Here is a 20,717-nt window from a genome sequence, read left to right as displayed (position 1 = left end):
GAATAATTACTGTGATAAATTTTATGATGAGGGCATAGGACACAAATAGAGAAAACTGACAATGGAAGAGACCCCCTGAATTGTGAGTTCATGAGAAAAACCTCCCTAGGCTGGTGACATTTATGCTGAACTTGAAGGAACTAGTGATATGAAGGTGGGAGAAGGGTGTTTTCTCAGGAGGGAACAGTATGTGTAAAGTCTCTAATATGGGAAAACTTAGCTTATTTGCAGAACTGAAGGGAGACCATTGTGGCTGTAGCATAGTGAACACAGTGATGGGGATTATTCACGTCCATGTGGGGTGGAGACAGGGGAAGGTAACATGATGCAGGCCTTGGAGATCATTATATGAGGTTGGATTTTGTTCTCGGTGTTTGGGAAGCCTCTGAGGGTGTTTCACAGGACAGTGAAGTGAACTGATTAATGTTTAATGTGGTCACTCTTGTGTGGCTCATGCAAAAGACCTGAGGCAGAGACCAGGTAGGAGTCTGTTACGGTGGACGAGGCTAGCAAGGATGATGGCCTGGAAAGGGCTCATTTCAATGGAGATGCAGAGAAGTGACTATGTTCAACATACAATGTAGAACCTAGAGAAAGATCTGGCCCAGGCCCAAGCCCTAACCATATGTAGAAGTGAGAGATGGAGAAGGAGACAGGGAGACTGAGAAAAATCTCTAGGCAAGTATAATGTATGGGTGTATAATGTATGGAAACGGAGGAGGATGTCAAAAAAGATGGGGACAAAGGAGAATGCATTAAGTTTGGCAAGATCAAGTTTATCAGTGACTTTAGCCAGAACAATACTGATGAAAAGATGGATGGAAATTCACTTAGACTGGACTGAAATGGGGATGTGCATGAGAAGATGGAGGAAGTGTGTGGAGACTTGGAGGAGGAGCAGAGAAGCAAGCAGAGTGATAAGTGAATTAGGTGAGGTGTTTTACTCCCCTCCAGTTGGGATGTATTGAAACATATTTGATTGGTAGAATTACTCAGGAGAGGGTGAGAGACTGGGAGACTGAAGTTGTGGGAGAGAGGTCTGGAGAAGGCAAGATGGAATCCTGAGCGTGACTGGAGACATTGGTCTTTAATAAAAATAGTGGCATTTTTCCCGTTGTAATCAGAGGGAAGAGGAAAAAGCAGGCACAGACAGCTTTGTCTGTTTGAGGTTGTGCTGCTGATAGAGTGCCACTTTGGTGACTTTCTTCACAGTGGAGGTGTACAGACTGAAAAATGGTGAGAATGTTGACCTTAAAGAGAGAGAGCGGGAGGGTGTGTGGTGCAGGTAAACTTATCTGGGCAAGGGCACAGAGCACAGAGGGGACTCCAGCTTTTTGGCCTGAAGGGTTTGTTACAAAATTGTGGGCTGTCAGCCTGTAGAGAGTGGGGTCTGGTTGTAGGAAGTGTTCAGTATCACACTAAGAAGTCGAAACTTCACTCTAGGTAGTAGAGAGCTGTTTGTGCAGGGTATCATAGGGTAGGGAGTGATGCGAGGGAAGTGGTGTTTAAGAAAATGAGGGCTGCCTGCATGGCTCAGTCAGTTGTGTATGACCCTTGATTTTGGCTCAGGTCATGATCTTACGGTTCATGGGTTCAAGCCCTGAGTGTGTTTGAGACTGTCAGCCCAAAGCCTTCTTGGGATTCTTTCTCTCTTCTCTCTGCCCCTCTCCCACATATGCTCTCTCTCTCTCTCTCTGAAAATAAATAAAAATTAAAAAATAAAGGTGAATCTCTCACTGCCTTCAGTGTAAATAGACAGTGAAATAGAATGGAAAGACTCAAGAGGCAAATAAACATCCTGTTAACACACACACTTTAGTGTCTGTGTTAGAAAATTAGTTACAATCTATTTCAGTATCTGTATCTAACAGTGACCAGTTGCAGAATGTCCTCAGTTTACAAATGGGGAAACTGAGGGTTAACAAGACGGCAAAAGGGGTGGCTGTGTGGCTCAGTTGGTTAAGCATCTAACTTTAGCTTGGGTCATGGTCTCATGGTTCGTGAGTTCAAGCCCCATACCAGGCTCAAAGTTGTCAGCAGAGCCTGCTTCAGATCCTCTGTCCCCCACTCTCTCTCTTCCCCTCCCCCACTCATGTTTTCACTCTCTCAAAATAAATAAACTTAAAAAAAAAACAAGATAACAAAGGAAAATACTGATCTATGAGACTTTCATTAGAGTGAGCAAATGGGCATCTACTCTCTGTGCCCTTATGTTCAATGATAGGAATATTTGAATAGCAACAATGAATTGTGTAGCTTCTGACAGATAACTTGTATTCTTTTACATATTATGTGTATATTCAGGTTAATTCATCATTTAACACTTGTTAGAAACAGTCACCAAAAGAAACAAACAAACAAAACAGTTCCCAAAAAGAAAGAAAAAAAGAAAGAAAAAAAGAATGAAACATACACAATGACCAATGTATGAGGTAGAAAGACATTTTAACAAACTAGGTTCTAAACTAAAGACCTGAATTGTATTTGTTTGGACAGATAAGACTAACACAGACCTACAATTTAGAAAATTATAGAAAGGCTTTCATATTTGAGAGCACTGTAGTACTTCACAAACTTTAAGTGCTTTAATTCTGAAAATGGAGACACTGATATAAATTGGAATGATTCATATGAATGAATGGAAATTATGAAGAGAAGTATTGATTTGTAATATATGGGAGATTTGGAGTTGGAAGAGGGCATTCCAGATACATAAGACTGCCAGTTTAAAGAATAGAAATAATTGCGCAATATTTAGTATGTAGAGGAGCCTAGTGAAAAGACCACAGAGTTGAAACCTCAGTGCTACCACTTTCCAGCTGTGTGATCTGGGATATGAAATACAACCTTCCCATGATTCAGCTTCCTTATCTATGTAACAGGGATAATAAGTTTTTGTGAAGGTTTCACATAGGGTAGGTATTGGGCTTGGCATTCAATGTGGAGGAGCTACTATTTATGGAACAATATATATATATATAATATATATTATAATATAAATATAATATAAATATATATATATATTATATATATATAAAGATTCATCATTGAGTCTCTTCAATGAATATATGAATTGTTGTAGTTTAGGGGCACAGTTTATAAAACACCCAAGTTGCCATTTTCATGGAGCTTATATTCTTGTGAAGGGATGTGTTTTGGAAGAAAAGGAAGAGCAGTGTGGGTGAAGCAGAAAAAGGTGGTTGAGAAGGTGGTGAGGTGGGATGGTTGAGGTCAGAGAAAGCCAAGTCCTACAGGGCTTTGGTGAAGGCATCACAGGAGGCTGTGGTGAAGATACTTGGTTTAAGTGCATGAAATGGGAAAGCAGTGAGATATTTTGAGGGGAGCTGTGACAGTTTGACTTACGTTGAGGGCTCACTCTCGCTTCTGGGTAGGAACAGACTATAGGAATACAAGAGCAAAAGTGTGGAGGCTCCTATAAGAAGTGCAAATGAGAGGCAAAGAGGCCTTTGGGTTGGGTAGCAGTGGAAGCTGTGAGAGCTGGTTGGATATTGTATATATTTCCAGAAAGGAGTTGAAAGGATTTGACGATAAATTGAATGTAGAGTGTGAGACAGAGTAATCAAGGAAGATTTCTTCTGAATGGAGTCTTCATTTACAAAGATTAGGGAGATGGGAGTATTAGCAACTATGGGAGGAATAACATATGAAAATATGGGAATAACATAAGGGAATAACATAAGGGAATATCATGGGAACAACATATGGGAGTTCAGGACATGTTAACTTTGAGAGGTTTTAGTTTTACAAATGGAATGAACTAATAGAGGTTGGATGTGTGTCTGGATTTCAGAGAATAGGAAGGACCTGAAAATATAAATTTGAGAGAAATCTACACTTAGATAATTTTTTAAAGCCATATGACTGGTTGATAGGAACGAGGGAGTTAGTGTCCCTCTGAAGGTCTGAAGATGGAGTCCTGGGTTGTATGAATGCTTAGAGGTCAGAGAGGTGAGAAGGAACCAGCAAAGACTGAAAGGTGATGGAGAAGAATTGAAAGAACAGTCTTCTGGAGGCCAAAATGAAGGAAGTGTTTCAAAAAACAGGAGGTGACCAGTAAAATCAACTTTTGACAAGTAGATGAGAAAGAGAATCCCTGAGAAAAATGACAGCTGGGTTTTACAATGTTTAGGTTATTAGCGACATTGACAAGAACTGTTCTAGGGAGAAGAGCAGGGAATAAAACCAAATTAGAATAGGTTCAAGAGAGAATGCTACAGGAAATCCAGACAGCAAGTAAAAATAATTCTTTCAAGAAGTTTTGTTGTAAAAGGGAACAAAGAAAATAAAGAAGATCAACAGAGGTTTGTTTGTTTTTTAAGATGGAGGATACAATTTTTATTTACGTTAATGGCAAAGAGCCAATAGAAGGAGAAGTTGACGTCATTGAACTGTAGAATTCATGTTAGAATTTGTGAGAAATGTTTGGATCATGGATAATACAGAGCTTTGAAAGCCAGTGAATAACCTTAAACTCCATATGGTAGGAACATGAAGATTTTGTAGATATTTGAATAGAGAAATTACATAAAAACCTAAATATGTGCCCATAGTTAAATTCATTGATTTTTAAGCATCATTACTTCTGATAACACCCCCTTAAAAATAAAAGATGGTAAAGTCCCAGCAGGATAAACGTCTCATCTTTAGGTGGACTTAAAACGTGCTGTACAACATATACTTTAATACTTTAGCCCATTTAATCCTACCAGCTCTTCTAGAAGGTGGATACTATAATTGACCACATTTTATAGATGAGGAAACCGAGGCGCAAAGATTAAGCAACTTTTCCTAGGCAACAGCTATAAGTAGTAGAGCTAATAATAAGCCAACAATCTGGTTCCAGAATACAGCATAAAGCACCATGTTTGATGTGTCTTTCTCCATGTAGTGTGTTTAAACTGTAAATTTCTTTTGGCCCCATTTATAGTTATTTCATCAGAATCTAAAAAAAGTTTGCTCTTTCCTTCACCTGAATATTCTGCCTCTCTTTTTCCTGTTCTACAAATTATATCTCCTTTGTTATGGCTCACGTATTATGATACGTATATCACTGTGCATAATTTACATACCGTGTATACACAGCTTCTGTTCATATACATATACACCCCTCGAGGTGGTAGTCAGACACAGATTCAAGCAAATTAGAATGTTTTTAATAATGGTCACTTCATAATTGCATAGTGCTTTATTGTTTCCTAAAAACTACCACATAAACATGTCTACTTAATTATCATTGCAACCCTGTGGTTAGAATAGATATAAATATTGCCTTTAAACAGATGAAAAATCAGAGGCTGTTGGAAACTGGCACAGTGCTTAGCTTAGAGTAGACACTTAATAAATAGTTGAATAAAAGAGTAAATGAACAAATGGTCTAGAGTCATAGTCACAGAGCTTGGAAGAACAGAGCAGTCATAGAAAGCTGGGACTCCTGACTACTAAGCCAGGGCTTTTTCATTATACTGCAGTTGTCTTGAAATTTTTTAATCATTATTTTAAAATAGAATCCTTTGGCTTCCAGGTACTAGCAGTTAAAATATAATCAAAGTGGTGAGATGGGATTCTTTACTAGCCGCCTCTCACATTCCAAGCTGGTTTTCAATTGAGACTTGTAGTGATGCTGCAGGTAGCAGACATTTCTTTGGGTCAATATCCAATTAATGTCTCAGCAGATTGCTAATGGAGACTGGATTGTAGGGAGTGCTATTTTGGAGGTGAAATGGGTGAAGGAAAGACGATTCTCAATTACCGAAATCATTAAAATATTGAGGGTGATGATTTACACATCTAGGGTGTGTTAGTTGTTCTGAGTTGGGCACACTCCAGCTTGAGTAATTGGTATCTTTCCCTCTGTGCATACCTCTCTCCATTTATTGTAACAGGCTATGAGGGCAATAAGCTTTCTGGCATCCTATTTGGAGCACTTCTGCAGATTTGCTTCACATGATTAGATCTGCCAGATGCCACGCTTCAAGTACATCTATTCTGGGGGTGGGTAAAGACGTGTGGCTTCTCACATCCATCTTCTGACACAAGCTGTGAGTTGGCTCTGGCTTCTTCTTTCTGAGAAGATGGGCAGTAGTGCTGTCTGGATGAGGAAGGCAGGTGGTGTTTACATGAGGTGGTGCTGAGGGGCTTGGGAAAGAGTTAGTGGGGAGCACTATTTTTACACTCTTGGTTAGACAGGAGTGATTTCACATAGCCAAGGCACTGTTGGAATGTGATGGGCATTTGTCAAAATCAGTGTCATGTACAGTTGTCAAAGTTGTGCTCCGTGGGGAAAAAGCTAATGGGAAGATCCAGGTTTTCAGTGTGTCTTAGACATGAGCCTTTTTTTGGGGGGGGGGGGGCAGGGATAGCAGTTCATTTTTGTATGGTGTACATTGTTACTGTCATCCTCTACAGATTTCCAGGCACTCTTCCACATTTGATGAGAAGACACATGCAACTATACTTTCAGGTTCCATGCTGTTGCACAAAACCACTGAGCACAGACCTGAGACCCCTGTTACAGCTAGCTCATCTTGGGGTGGGGGGAGCCTCAACATGCAGTGCTACTTTAAACTTGTCATCTTAGGGGTACCTGGGTGGCTCAGTTGGTTATGTGCCCAACTTCTGCTCACATCATGATCTCACAGTTCCTGAGTTCAGGCCCTATGTCGGGCTCTGTGCTGACAACTCAGAGTCTGGAGCCTGCTTCAGATTACCTGTCTCCCTCTCTCTCTCTGCCTCTCCCCACTTGTACTCTGTCTCTTTCTGTGTCTCAAAAATAAGTAAAAGGTTAAAAAAATAAATTTGTCATCTTAAGGAGCACACCAGTATGGAACAGTATTAGCTAATAGCATCCTTAACAATTTTTTTTTTTTTGCTTAAAAGCATCTGTATTATGTACTATGTAAGAATAGTTTGAACAGCTGAAAATATATTCATTTTTAAGAAAAATATTCGTCCTTTTCATAGACACCTCTGTATCTGCCTATATTGAGGTGGGATTGTTTCCATTGAAATAAGGATGAACGTTATATTCCTAAGTGTCAAAATAAAATGTCTACTCTGCTTGTCTGGCATCAATTAAAAAATGTAGACTCCCACCTCCTGCAGCACTCAGCAGGGAGCTCAGGCTTGCATGGGTAGCCTCCTGCTGAAGCATGTTTAAAACAGTATTTGGAGAAACATTTCAGTTCAAAAGACACACTAACTATTCCATAAAAACTGAATACTCTCTGAACTCTATTGCTGGGGCCAAATCATATCACCAGAATACAGCATACCTTAGCTACAACCTTAGTTTTCTGATAGAATGTATTTGTTGAGTACTTTTTAAAAGTTTTTTTTGAGTTTGACTTATTGAGAACAATTAAGTTATGTTCATGACTTTGATCAGAGGCAAAGTTAAGAAACAGCTATTTGAAGAGTATTTCTTAACATTGTAGTGCACAGAGTGGGTGCTTTCAGTAAACAGTTGAATTCATGAATGAATTGAAGACCTTATGTATTCTACTTCTTAAGGTCCCCTTCCCCCAGGAAGTATCATGTAGAAAACACCTCCAAGGGTTTAGTACCAGCATAGTTTGTCTTTTTTTTCTCCCCCAGAGCTGATCTTTCCATATGTATTCGCATCTTTTGATTTCATTACTTCCTAAATGGTTTCAAATCCATTTTAATTTTTAACTCCAATATTTATATGTTTTAATATTATTACAGAAATTCTCCAGGCTCTTTCTTGGAACATTTTAGAATATCTGTAGTATATTTCATTATCTGCTGCTTGAAATGCTTCAAGTCCTTTTGGGGCATGAGGTGGGCATATATGAAACATGAAAAAGAAAGCAGCAACAAAATAATAAAGAGCCCCAAAAGTGTTTTTGAGAAGAAAGGGCTCCTCTCATTGAGGATGAAAGCTTAGTTCAGCCTGGAGCTCAGGGCCATGGTGGCATCCCCATACACACACCCCCAAAGCTTAGGACATCCCTCCAACCTGGCCATAACCCACTGCATTTATCAGAAGCACCACCTCCTCCACCATGGGAGAATACTAATTAAAAGAAGGGTTTCATTGTGGTGATGATTTATAATCTTTGATTTATTTGATGTGATTTAAGCCTTAGGGAAGTTTATTGATTTTAATTTGCTTCAGCAAACATTTGTTGAGAGCCTCGATTAAGTTGAGCACTTTACAAGAACGGTAGGTCTTCCTCTTGAGCTTTCTGAGTACACTGTGTTTGGGGGTAACATTTCTGAGTCTGTTCACTTCTACAACAGAGATTCCTCCTTAGATGTAACAGTGTTATTTTATTTACGGATTTTGATAATTCACTTTAGGTGGCAGAACAATCTGAATAATTCAAGTGCTTTTAGATTGGGCTATTTTGGGTTCAGGTGTTATTGTATTATCAGAAGTACAACTTTCAATAGGGCAACTGTCATTCAGGAAGGGTGCAGACTTTCTTGGGCTCTGTGGTTTAGTCCCTTGCAGGGGATAATATTTCTGGCCTATTTCTAACAGAGGTAATCTGCATTCTGAACAAAGCAAAATACAAATTGCACATGATACCCAAGCTATGCAATAATGGCACACATACCCAGAGAGAAGTACATTAGCATATTTGTTCAGTGATGAGTTGAACAGAACCATTTACTTCTTTGTCCTGGACCTTGATGGATTATTGGTTTGAAAAGAAGGCAGAGATCTATAGATATAGTCCTCATTCTAAAAAAAAAAAATTAGTGGCACAATTGCTTTCCCATTATTGCTTTTATAATTCAGCTACATGTAAAGAGGAAACTGCAGAGAAGTGCATTATAATTTATGAGTTGTGGACTCTGCTGCACCAAGATTCTTAAAACCAGAATGCAAACTTGTTTTCTTTGAATTTCAAAAAGAAAAAAAAAGTATTTTCTCTCCTCACTTTCAAAATAGATGCTTAAAAATTATAGCAAAATTAGGGGCGCCTGGGTGGCGCAGTCGGTTGAGCGTCCGACTTCAGCCAGGTCACGATCTTGTGGTCCGTGAGTTCGAGCCCCGCGTCGGGCTCTGGGCTGATGGCTCAGAGCTTGGAGCCTGTTTCAGATTCTGTGTCTCCCTCTCTCTCTGCCCCTCCCCCGTTCATGCTCTGTCTCTCTCTGTCCCAAAAATAAAATAAAACGTTGGAAAAAAAATTATAGCAAAATTATGACTTTAATGACTTTTCTTATGTTTGGAGGCGGGAACCCAGCCACATAATAGGAGTTTCTGAAAGAAAATAGTATGTCTGTTCTGTTCAAAAGAATTCCCCAGTTACTTTTTTGGAGCTTTTTCTTGACCAAGAGAATCGGTGTGTAGCAGATACTATCTCCACTGGTGAAGAATGCGAGCCTCTGACCTAAATGATCTGCTTGTATTCTCCCTGGTTTTGCTTCTATCAAGATGTGTTTAGGGGCACCTGGGTGGCGCAGTCGGTTAAGCGTCCGACTTCAGCCAGGTCACGATCTCACGGTCCTGGAGTTCGAGCCCCGCGTCAGGCTCTGGGCTGATGGCTCAGAGACTGGAGCCTGTTTCCGATTCTGTGTCTCCCTCTCTCTCTGCCCCTCCCCCGTTCATGCTCTGTCTCTCTCTGTCCCAAAAATAAATAAACGTTGAAAAAAAAAAAGTGTTTATATGATGTCATGTTTTATGTAATTATTCAAATTTAAATGATTTTAGTTTTCAAACATATAAAAGAAAGTTGGTATGCTTTCGACGCTTCTACATCTATAAATATATTTCTTCGGATTAAAAAGAAATGTTTTTTGAGTCTCTTGTATACCCTGTGATCCTAGAAGTCTGAGAGCAAGAGCTGTGGAAAGGAAGAAAGTGAACATTACCAACACATGGTTGTTTTACCAGAGAGCTCTTTTCCTGGAAGGACTCCATTTGATTTTTGCTTGAATGAAAACCATATGCTGAAGATCTGATTGCATTTGTGACTTCATTACTATTGACCAACCATATATACACACACTTCTTAAATACTATGTAAGAACACCTTTTATTTTTATTTGATATAATTAACTCTGTTAGGACGGTAGGGTAAGTTTTACCATTGAAGAGGTTTAAGTGACTTTTTTCCCCCAGATCTCATGACCAATATGTGACAGACCTTTTATAGAGCTTAGATCATTTGACTTGGGTCTTGTCACTTTTCACTTAGGAAATATGCTGAACATGATACAAAAGATGGTGTGGCATAGGACCCCTTTGTGTGTACTATTTATTCAGTGGTCGCCAGGGGAACCTATTATATGCCATGAGAAAAATGATATCCCAGAGTGATGGATGCAGGCTAAGTTAGGTGAGAAGTCTTGATAATATGTTGAATGGTCCAGTGCTGTGATTACCAGTGTATGCCCCACTCAAAAACAAACAGAACCAAGAAGTGCGCAGACTTGTATCTTGCATCTAAATACAGCAATCAAAAAGATATTTTGTATATAATAACTTGACTTTTTAAGCTGAAAATGAAAAAAAAATTCTTTTGGTTGTTCCTAAAAATCATAATTCAGTGGAAATAAGTGCAATTGGTTTCTTTGCCCACATTCAAAAACAGAAGCAACAAAGAGAAAGAGAAACATGTTATTAGAAGGTTAGAGAAATCAAACTTTTGAAGACGAAGGAGCTGGTGTGTTAAAATGTGATAACTTACTGTCTTTTTCATAAATTCTTAGGTTTTTTCATTACATTAATACTGTGTCCCTGAGCAGGGGAGATTTGTATCTTACAAGTAAATATTAGAAACCTTTGAATTATTTTGACTTCTGTTCAGTTGGGATCATTTCACTTGAGTCTTTCAAAATAACCTCATAGGTGGGGAGTGGGCAAAATAGGAAGAGGTTGTTAAAAGGGCACACAATTTCAATTATAAGGTGAATAAGGGCTGAGGATCTAATATATAACTCGATGACTATAGTTGATAAGACTATATTATATAATTGAAATTTGCTGAGAGGAGAACTTAAATGTTTCTACTCCCCACGCCCCAGTCCCTGACCCAACAAAGTGTAAATAGGTGATGTGGTGGCTCACATTTTCTTGATGGTGTGTGTGTGTGTGTGTGTGTGTATTTTACAGTGTATATGCTTATTAAGTCATCACCTTGTATACTTTAAATACCTTACAATGTTATTTGTCAATTATACCTGTTAAGTAACAAAATTCACCCAAATAAATTGGAAGATCAATTGACTTTATTAAATGATTCATAAATCAGGCAGCCCCTCATCTAGCAAGTAGGAGTCCATCTAAGGAGTTGTACAAAATGGAAGGTTTTTATAGAAGGAGGGTGGGGGCAAGAAAGTTATCAGCAAAAGAAAAGGATTGTTGTAGGCTAGGCAGCTTTCTAGGGAGAAAAGTAGGATGCTGATGACCTCAGCATCCTAATTTGTAGATGAACTCCTCTTTGTTTGTGGGGTGAAGAGGGCACATGTAGCAGACATATTTGGCATGGATTGACAAATTCCTCACTGACTGGTTAAGACTGCGTATCTGGGGGAAGTTGAAACTGCACTTAGATTATATATTGAGCACTAGTTGGAGAATTTGGTCTAAGTGACAATATTTGGGCCCATTTTTATTTTGTTTTGCTTTTAAAAAATCCTCACCTCCATTCCCCTCCCTTTTTTTTGAGAGAGAGTGAGCAGGGGAGAGGGGCAGAGAGAGAGAGGGAGAGAATCCCAAGCAGGCCCCACACTCATCACAGAGACCCACATGGGGCTAGGTCCCATGACCCTGAGATCATGACCTGAGCTGAAATCAGGAGTCGGACACTTAACCAACTGAGCCACCCAGGCACCCAAGAATTCTCCACTTTTGATCAGACTCTAAGCTTAAATGAGGGATATGATCAAATATCTAGTCACTAGTGTCACTCTTGGATACCACCTGGAGGTTCCCAGAGGTTATTAATCCTCAGTGTGCCTTAATGTTTTTACTTAACCTCTGTGATAGTCACAGGTCATGTCTTCTAGTTTACATTTAATTCGTTGTTTTTTTTTTTTAATTTTTAAAATTTATTTATTTATTTATTTATTTATTTATTTATTTACATCCAAATTAGTTAGCGTATAGTGCAACAATGATTTCAGGAGTACATTCCTTAATGCCCCTTACCCATTTTAGCCCATCCCCCTCCCACAACCCCTCCAGTAATCCTGTTTGTTCTCCATATTTAAGAGTCTCTTATGTTTTGTCCCCCGTTTTTATATTATTTTTGCTTCCCTTCCCTTGTGTTCGTCTGTCCTGTATCTTAAAGTCCTCATATGAGTGAAGTCAGATGATATTTGTTTTTCTTTGACTGATTTCGCTTAGCATAATACCCTCTAGATCCATCCATGTAGTTGCAAATGGCAAGCTTTCATTCTTTTTGATTACCGAGTAATACTCCATTGTATTTACATACCACAACTTCTTTAGGCATTCGTCCATCAGTGGACATTTGGGCTCTTTGCATACTTTGGTTATTGTTGATAGTGCTGCTGTAAACATTGGGGTGCATGTGTCCCTTCGAAACAGCACACACTACTTGGATAAATACCTAGTACTGCAATTGCTGGGTCATAGGGTAGTTCTATTTTTAGTTTTTTTAGGAACCTCCATACTGTTTTCCAGAGTGGCTGCACCAGCTTGCATTCCCACCAGAAATGCAAAAAAGAGATCCTCTTTCTCCACATCCTCGCAACATCTGTTGTTGCCTGAGTTGTTAATGTTAGCCATCCTGTTATTACCATCCTGACTTACCATCCTGACAGGTATAAGGTAGTATCTCAGCTATAAGGTTTTGATTTGTATTTCCCTGATGATGAGTGATGTGAGCATTTTTTCATGTGTCAGTTGGCCATCTGGATGTCTTCTTTGGAGAAGTTCTATTCATGTCTTTTGCCTATTTCTTCACTGGATTATTTGTGTTTTGGGTGTTGACTTTGGTAAGTTCTTTATAGATTTTATACTAACCCTTAATCTGATATGTCGTTTGCAAATATCTTCTCCCATTCTGTCAGTTGCCTTTTAGTTTTGCTGATTGTTTCCTTTGCTGTGCAGAAGCTTTTTATTTTGATGAGGTCCCAGTAGTTCATTTTTGCTTTTGATTCCCTTGCCTCCGGAGAGGTGTTGAGTAAGAAGTTGCTACGGCCAAGATCAAAGAGGTTTTGCCTGCTTTCTCCTCAAGGATTTTGATGGCTTCCTGTCTTACATTTAGGTCTTTTGTTGATTTGGGGTTTATTTTTGTGTATGGTGTAAGAAAGTGGTCCAGGTTCATTCTTCTGCATGTTGCTGTCCAGTTTTCCCAGCACCACTTGCTGAAGTGACTGTCTTTCTTCCATTGGATATTTTTTCCTGCTTTGTCAGAGATCAGTTGGCCATATGTTTGTGGGTCCATTTCTGGGTTCTCTGTTCTGTTCCATTGATTGGAGGGTCTGTTCTTGTGCCAGTACCATACTGTCTTGATGATTACAGCTTTGTAGTATAGCTTGAAGTCTGGGATTCTGATGCCTCCTGCTTCGGTTTTCTTTTTCAAGATTGCTTTAGCTATTTGGGGTCTTTTCTCATTCCATACAAATGTTAGGATTATATGTTCTAGCTCTGTGAAGAATGCTGGTGTTATTTTGGTAGAGATTGCATTGACTATGTAGGTTGATTTGGGCAGTATTGACATTTTAACAATATTTGTTCTTCCTATCCAGGAGCATGGAATCTTTTTCCATTTTTTGGTGTCTTCTTCAATTTCTTTCATAAGCTTTCTATACTTTTCAGCGTATCGATTTTTCACCTATTTGATTAGGTTTATTCCTTGAATTTTATGGTTTTTGGTGCAATTGTAAATGGGATCGATTCCTTGATTTCTCTTTCTGTTGCTTCATTGTTGATGTCTCGGAATGCAACTGATTTCTGTGCATTGATTTTATATCCTACAACTTTGCTGAATTCATGAATCTATTCTATCAGTGTTTTGGTGGGATCTTTTGGGTTTTCCATATAGAGTATCATGTTATCTGCGAAGAGTAGTGGTTTGGCCTCCTCCTGGCCGATTTGGATGTCTTTTATTTCTTTGTGTTGTCTGATTGCAGAGGCTAAGACTTCCAATACTATGTTGAATAACAGTGGTGAGAGTGAACATCCCTGTCTTGTTCCTGATCTTAGGAAGAAAGCTCTTAGTTGTTCCCCTTTGAGGATGATATTAGCATTGGGTCTTTCATATATGGCTTTTATGATCTCGAGGTATGCTCCTTCTATCCCTACTTTCTTGAGGCTTTTTATTAAGAAAGGATGCTGTATTTTGTCAAATGCTTCCTCTGCATCTATTGAGAGGATCATATGGTTCTTGTCCTTTCTTTTATTGATGTGATGCATCACGTTAATTGTTTTGCAGATGTTGAAGAAGCCCTGCATCCAGGTATAAATCCCAGTTGGTCGTGGTGAATACTTTTTTTAATGTATTGTTGGATTCGGTTGGCTAATATCTTGTTGAGGATTTTTGCATCCATGTTCATGAGGGAAATTTGTCTATAGTTCTCCTTTTTAGTGGGGTGTCTGTCTGGTTTTGGAATCAAGGTAATGCTGGCTTCAAAGAATGAGTTTGGAAGTTTTCCTTCCATTTCTATTTTTTGGAACAGCTTCAAGAGAATAAGTGTTAACTCTTCCTTAAATGTTTGGTAGAATTCCCCTGGAAAGCCATCTGGCCCTGGACTCTTGTTTTTTGGGAGATTTTTGATTACTGATTCGATTTCCTTCCTGGTTATGGGTCTGTTCAAATTTTCTGTTTCTTCCTGTTTCAGTTTGGCAGTGTATACGTTTCTAGGAATCTGTCCATTTCTTCCAGATTGTGCATTTTATTGGCATATAATTGCTCATAATATTCTGTTAGTATTGTTTGTGTTTCTGCTGTGTTGGTTGTGATCTCTCCTCTTTCATTCTTGACTTTATTTGGGTCCTTTCCTTTTTCTTTTTGATCAAACTGGCTAGTGGTTTAACAATTTTGTTAATTCTTTCCAAGAACCAGCTCCTGGTTTCATTGATCTGTTCTACTGTGGGTTTTTTTTTTTTTTTTTGGTTTTGATAGCATTAATTTCTGCTCTCATCTTCTGTCTTCTGCTGGTTTGGGATTTTATATGCTGTCTTTTTTCCAGCTGTTTAAGGTGTAATGTTAGGTTGTGAATGTGAGAACTTTCTTTCTTCTTTAGGAAGGCCTGGATTGCTATATACTTTTGTCTTATGACTGCCTTTGCTGTGTCCCCGAGGTTTTGGGTTGTGGTGTTATCATTTTCATTGGCTTCCATATACTTTTTAATTTCCTCTTTACCTTCTTGGTTAGCCCATTCATTGTTTAGTAGGATATTCTTCAGTCTCCAAGTATTTGTTACCTTTCCAAATTTTTTCATGTGGTTGATATCGAGTTTCATAGTGTTGTGGTCTGAAAATATGTACGGCATGATTTTGATCTTTTTGTACTTGTTGAGGGTTGATTTGTGTCCCAGTACGTGGTCTATTCTGGAGAACGTTCCATGTTCACTGGAGAAGAATTATATTCTTCTGCTTGAGGATGAAAGGTTCTGAATATATCTGTTAAGTCCATCTGGTCTAGTGTGTCATTCAAAGCCATTTTTTCCTTTTGAGTTTTTGATTAGATGATCTGTCCATTGCTGTGAGTGGGGTGTTGAAGTCCCCTACTATTATGGTATTATTATCAAGGAGTTTCTTTATGTTTGTGATTGATTTATGTATTTGGGTCTGCCACATTTGGTGCATAAATGTTTACAACTGTTAGTTCTTCTTGGTGGATAGACTTCTTAATTATGATATAATGCCCTTCTTCATGTCTTGATATAGTCTTTATTTTAAAGTCTAGATTGTCGGATATAAATATGGGTACTCAGCTTTCTTTTGTTCACCTTTAACATGGTAGATGGCTTTCCATTCCCTTACTTTCAATCTGAAGGAGTCTTTAGTCAAGTGGGTCTCTTGTAAACAGCATATAGATGGATCTTGTTTTCCTATCCATTCTGTTACCCTATGTCTTTTGATTGGAGCATTGAGTCCATTGACCTTTAGAGTGAGTACTGAAAGATATGAATATATTGCCATTATGATGCTTGTAGAGTTGGAGTTTCTGGTGGTGTTCTCTGGTCCTTTCTAGTTTTTGTTGCTTTTGGTCTTTCTTTCTTTCTTTCTTTCTTTCTTTCTTTCTTTCTTTCTCTCATCTTTTCTCTCCTCAGAGAGTCCTCCTTAAAATATCTTGCAGGGCTGGTTTAGTGGTCCCAAACTCCTTTAATTTTTTTTGTCTGGGAAACTGTTTATCTCTCCTTCTCCTTTGAATGACAGCCTCGCTAGATAAAGAATTCTTGGCTGCATATTTTTCTGATTCAGCAGATTGAATATATCCTGCCCTCCTTTCTGGCCTGCCAAGTTTTTGTGGATAGGTCTGCTGCAAACCTGATCTGTCTTCCCTTGTAGTTTAAGGAATTTTTTTCCCTTGCTGCTTTCATGATTCTCTCCTTGCTTGAGTATTTGGTGAATTTGAGTATGACCAGTTTGTTTGTTTTTTTTTTGACGGTCAGTTTTTGTTGAATCTAATAGGAGTCCTATGTGCTTCCTGGATTTTGACGTCTGTGCCTTTACCCAGGTTAGGAAAATTTTCTGCTATGATTTGCCCACATAACCCTTCAACTCATATTTCTGTCTCTTCCTCTTCTGGGACCCCTATGATTCTGATATTGTTGCTTTTTAATGAGTCACTGATGTCTCTAATTCTTAAATCATGCTCTTTTCCCTAATCTCCCTCTTCTTTCTCCTTCATTATTCTCTATAAGTGTGTCCTCTATATTGCTGATTCTCTGTTCTGCCTCATCTATGCTTGCCACTGTGACCTCCATTTGAGATTGCAGCTCAGTTATAGCATTTTTCTTTCATCCTGACTAGCTTTTACTTCTTTTATCTCTGCTTAAAGGGATCCTAATCTATTTTCAACTCCAGCTGGTATTCTTATTATCATGATTCTAAATTCTGGTTCAGACATCTTACTTGTACCTGTGTTGGTTAAGTCCCTGGCTGTCATTTATTTTTGCTCTTTTTTTGGGTGAATTCCTTCATTTCATCATTTTGAAGGGAGAAAAGGAATTAATGAGGCAAAACAAAATGAAAAAATATGTATAATTAAAGAATTAAATTTTAAGTAAACACACACACACACAAATTGAATAAATGATGCTAGATCTCAGATGTGTTTTGGTCTGGGTGTTGAAAGCAGCTTTATCGATTAGAGAAAAAAGGGGAAAAAAAGGAAATCATTTGAAAATTTGAAAAAATGAATACACTGAAGTATGTACTAAAATGAAATGATGGAAGTAAAATAGAATTTGTAAAAATTTGCACCGAAGTAAAAAATAAAGTAGAAAAAAATTAAAGAAAATATATTTAATAAAAATTGAAAATTGAAATGAATTTTTTCTCTTTCTGTATTAAAAAAAAGAAATGAAAAAGAGAAAAATAAAAAAAAAGAAAATTGAATAGATGGACTGGCGAACAGACAAATATGACTAAATTACTTTGTTTTCCCCTAGAAGTCAAAGTATGAAGCACTTTATAGTCCATAAAGTAAGCAGGTGGAGAGATTTGTGTTGCTGAACAGTGAGGTTGGCCCCATTGGGTGGGGCTTAGTGTAATGGCTCTATTCTCCACTAGATGGCGCTGCTTAGCTTAGTGGGGTGAATTGTTCTGGCGCTTGTAGGTGCCTATGTGCATGTGTGGGAGTGGTGAAAATGGAATCACCCGGCCACGGAGTCTCTAGTGTCAGTACTCTGTTCTCCCCAGTCAGCAATCACACACCTGTCCTTTGTCTCTGGCTTCCACCCACTCCCCACGTTTACACAGTCAGTGACCAAGCCCCAGGCAGCACCTCCCTCCTGAGTTTTGTCTCAGATGTGGCTGTTTTTCCCGATCCCTTACTTCCGAGGGACTGTGGCTTTTACCCGTTCTGCCCCTCTGCAGGAGTGTCTCATCGAGCAATGGCCAGGTACCATCTGCTCCCAGGAATGTTTGTGGTCCTGTGCTGCTGCCGATGCCCAGAGACTGTGGCTGGGTGCCAGCCTGCCCCAGAAAAACTTCACAAGATAATGTAGCAGCAGCGTTTCAGGGATTATGAAAAATCACAACACACATCTGGCACCAGGCTTCACCCCCAATAACCTTGTTCCAGCACCAGTGAATGTGGTTGTTCTCCCCAGTCCACTGAGGACTTTCCCTGTGGGGTGGCCACACAGTTTCTACTAGATGTCTTCCCATCAAGGGAACTGCTTCTCCCATGTGGCCTGAAGAACCCTGGACTCTACTCTGCTCCTGGGAATTTGCCCTTTCCACCAGAGCACTGCCAGGTATTGAGCTGTGGAGTTTCAGACTCTGTGCTCCCCCTATTTATAGTCTTAATGGAATTTAAACCCTCTCCTTTCTCCCTTTTTAATTCAGTCACCATGGCTGTTTCCACTTTTCCACTTTCTCTCCAGCTGCTTTTTGGGGGGGGTGCTTCCTTCACCCCCCCCGCCCCATCTCCATCCTCTCTCCGCACACAAAAGCAGCTTCCTGCCCTCCATGGCTTCTCTCTCCCCCCAGTTCACTTCTCCATGCTGTGTACCTGCTGAATTCTGTGGTTCAGGTTGTGCAGATTATTGTGTTAATCCTCAGATAAGTTTTCTAGGTGTGCAGGATGGTTTAGTGTTGGTCTGTCTGTATTTCATGCACACAAGACACACAAAAAACTTCCATGTTGTTCCCTAATTTGTTGTTGTTTTTTACACATTTTTGTCTTAGGGAGCTCACTTGTTTGGTGCTTAATGGCTGTAAATACATGTTTAAATTTTTTGAGAGAATACAATGCACCAGGGAGATAGCTATGATTACTGTAAACAAGATGACTCCCAATATTTGAGTGCACTTTAGAGGCATGGTCTCCAAGACCCAAACCAATCAAAATCAAATAAGTCAAAGAAGCACTCCTATGGAAGGAGTCACCCTTTAAAGACAAGCAGTTTGTTCTTATGGAATTGATTTTTAACTTCCCCAGAAGTGTTAATCCAGGCAGAGCAGGTGCTGGTAGACACAGCACAGATACCTCTTTGCCCGACAAAAAAATAATCAAAAAAAAAAAATACCTCTTTTATTATAAAGGACAACTTTGGCTAGAAAGTTGAAGGGTCTTTCTTGGGCTGCTCTGGCTTTAGCAGCAGATTGTGTAATAATTTTAAGAATTAAGGAGACATTCTTGATCATAGCCTTATTTACATTTATCCCTAATCAGGGAAATTGTGACCTGCCAGAAGAAGTAAGTCCTAAATTGAGAAAGTCTCCTGGCAGGTCTTTTTTAACTCAACAATGTAAATTTAGGGAGTCAACCAATGAGATGTCTTATTTTGTTTGTGAAAAGTTATGGACTCAGTTATTTCCTAGACTAAAATAAAACAGGTTACACACACCCCGCCCTAGCAGTAGCCTGGGAGATACAGAGGAGGGCACTATTCTTTTAGGCCATTGTCAGTATAAAAAAAAGGAAAAGAAGGAGAAAGTGTTGTATGTTCAGTATGAAATCTTGATCTAGTGTTTTGGACAGAAGCAGTCCAGCTCAATGTCAGCCACTTATCTTCCTCATTAATTTCATTTGGAGATCTCTAGCATCTCTAGTACAGCATTGTCAGTGGTCAGGAACACTTGGTAAGGTCCCCTTTAATGGCATGAAGGCTGTCTTTCTCTGATAACATTTTATAATACCAAGTTGCCAGGCTGTAGACGATGACCAAAAAGTTCTTTTGAGTTAGGATCTAGAAAGGCTTCTTTAATCCATTGATGACAGGCTTGAGCATGAAATATTAGAGACTTATAATAGCAGGTCATGCTAGCATGAGACAACAGGGGATCAGTAGAAGGCTGTATACTGATAGAATTTTAAGAAGGTTTTTGAGGTTCCTGTGATTTCTCTTGTCAAGTAGGTGCCTTGATCACTGGAGATAGTGGAAAGTGCCCCCCAACTGGGAAATACATTTTTTAACAGTTTTGAGGCCTTCAGCCTTGGGGCAAGAAAGGCTTTAACCCATCCAGATAATATACATAAAATAACGAGAACATAATTGATAACTCATACTAAGTGCAGCTACATGGAGTCTACTTGCAAGTGTTAAAATTTTATAGACGTCTTTATACCAATGTTTATTCATAATTTGAGTCATCTGAAATGTACCGTAGTGGATGAAGGAATGCAAAAACTTAAAAAATGGCGTTTGTTAGGGAATTGGTTTGGGCGTCCCCCTAGCCCTGACTGTTTACTGAATATACGACCATTATTTGTCCATATTAATTTTTTTTTCAGAAGCAGATTGTTACCAGGTCACAAGGACATTAGAATGGCAAAAGTCTGGCAAGGAGGAGCCATTTTTGCAGAAGTGAAATGGGCTTTATTTACATTTGTCGTCATCTTACAAGTATAATCTAAAAAAATGTAGTGTTTGATAATATTTCCTATGTAATTTACTAGTAAATAAGGAATATTTCAGATCAAAAAGGCATTTTTTTTTTCATTTTTTAGAATTTCATTTTGGGAAGCTTGTCAAAAATGTCAAAAAAGGTTTTAAAGTTCTCATCTAAATAGGATCACAGATCATTATGAAACTTAATATTTAAAAGGTATACAAACTTATAACAGCCTTAT

Source organism: Lynx rufus, unplaced genomic scaffold, assembly GCF_022079265.1.
Source record: "Lynx rufus isolate CCGP_SWC_20201006 ecotype Redwood Valley unplaced genomic scaffold, mLynRuf1.p SCAF_7, whole genome shotgun sequence".
NCBI lineage: Eukaryota > Metazoa > Chordata > Mammalia > Carnivora > Felidae > Lynx > Lynx rufus.
The sequence above is the reverse complement of the archived record's forward strand: the minus strand, read 5'-3'. Positions refer to the sequence as shown.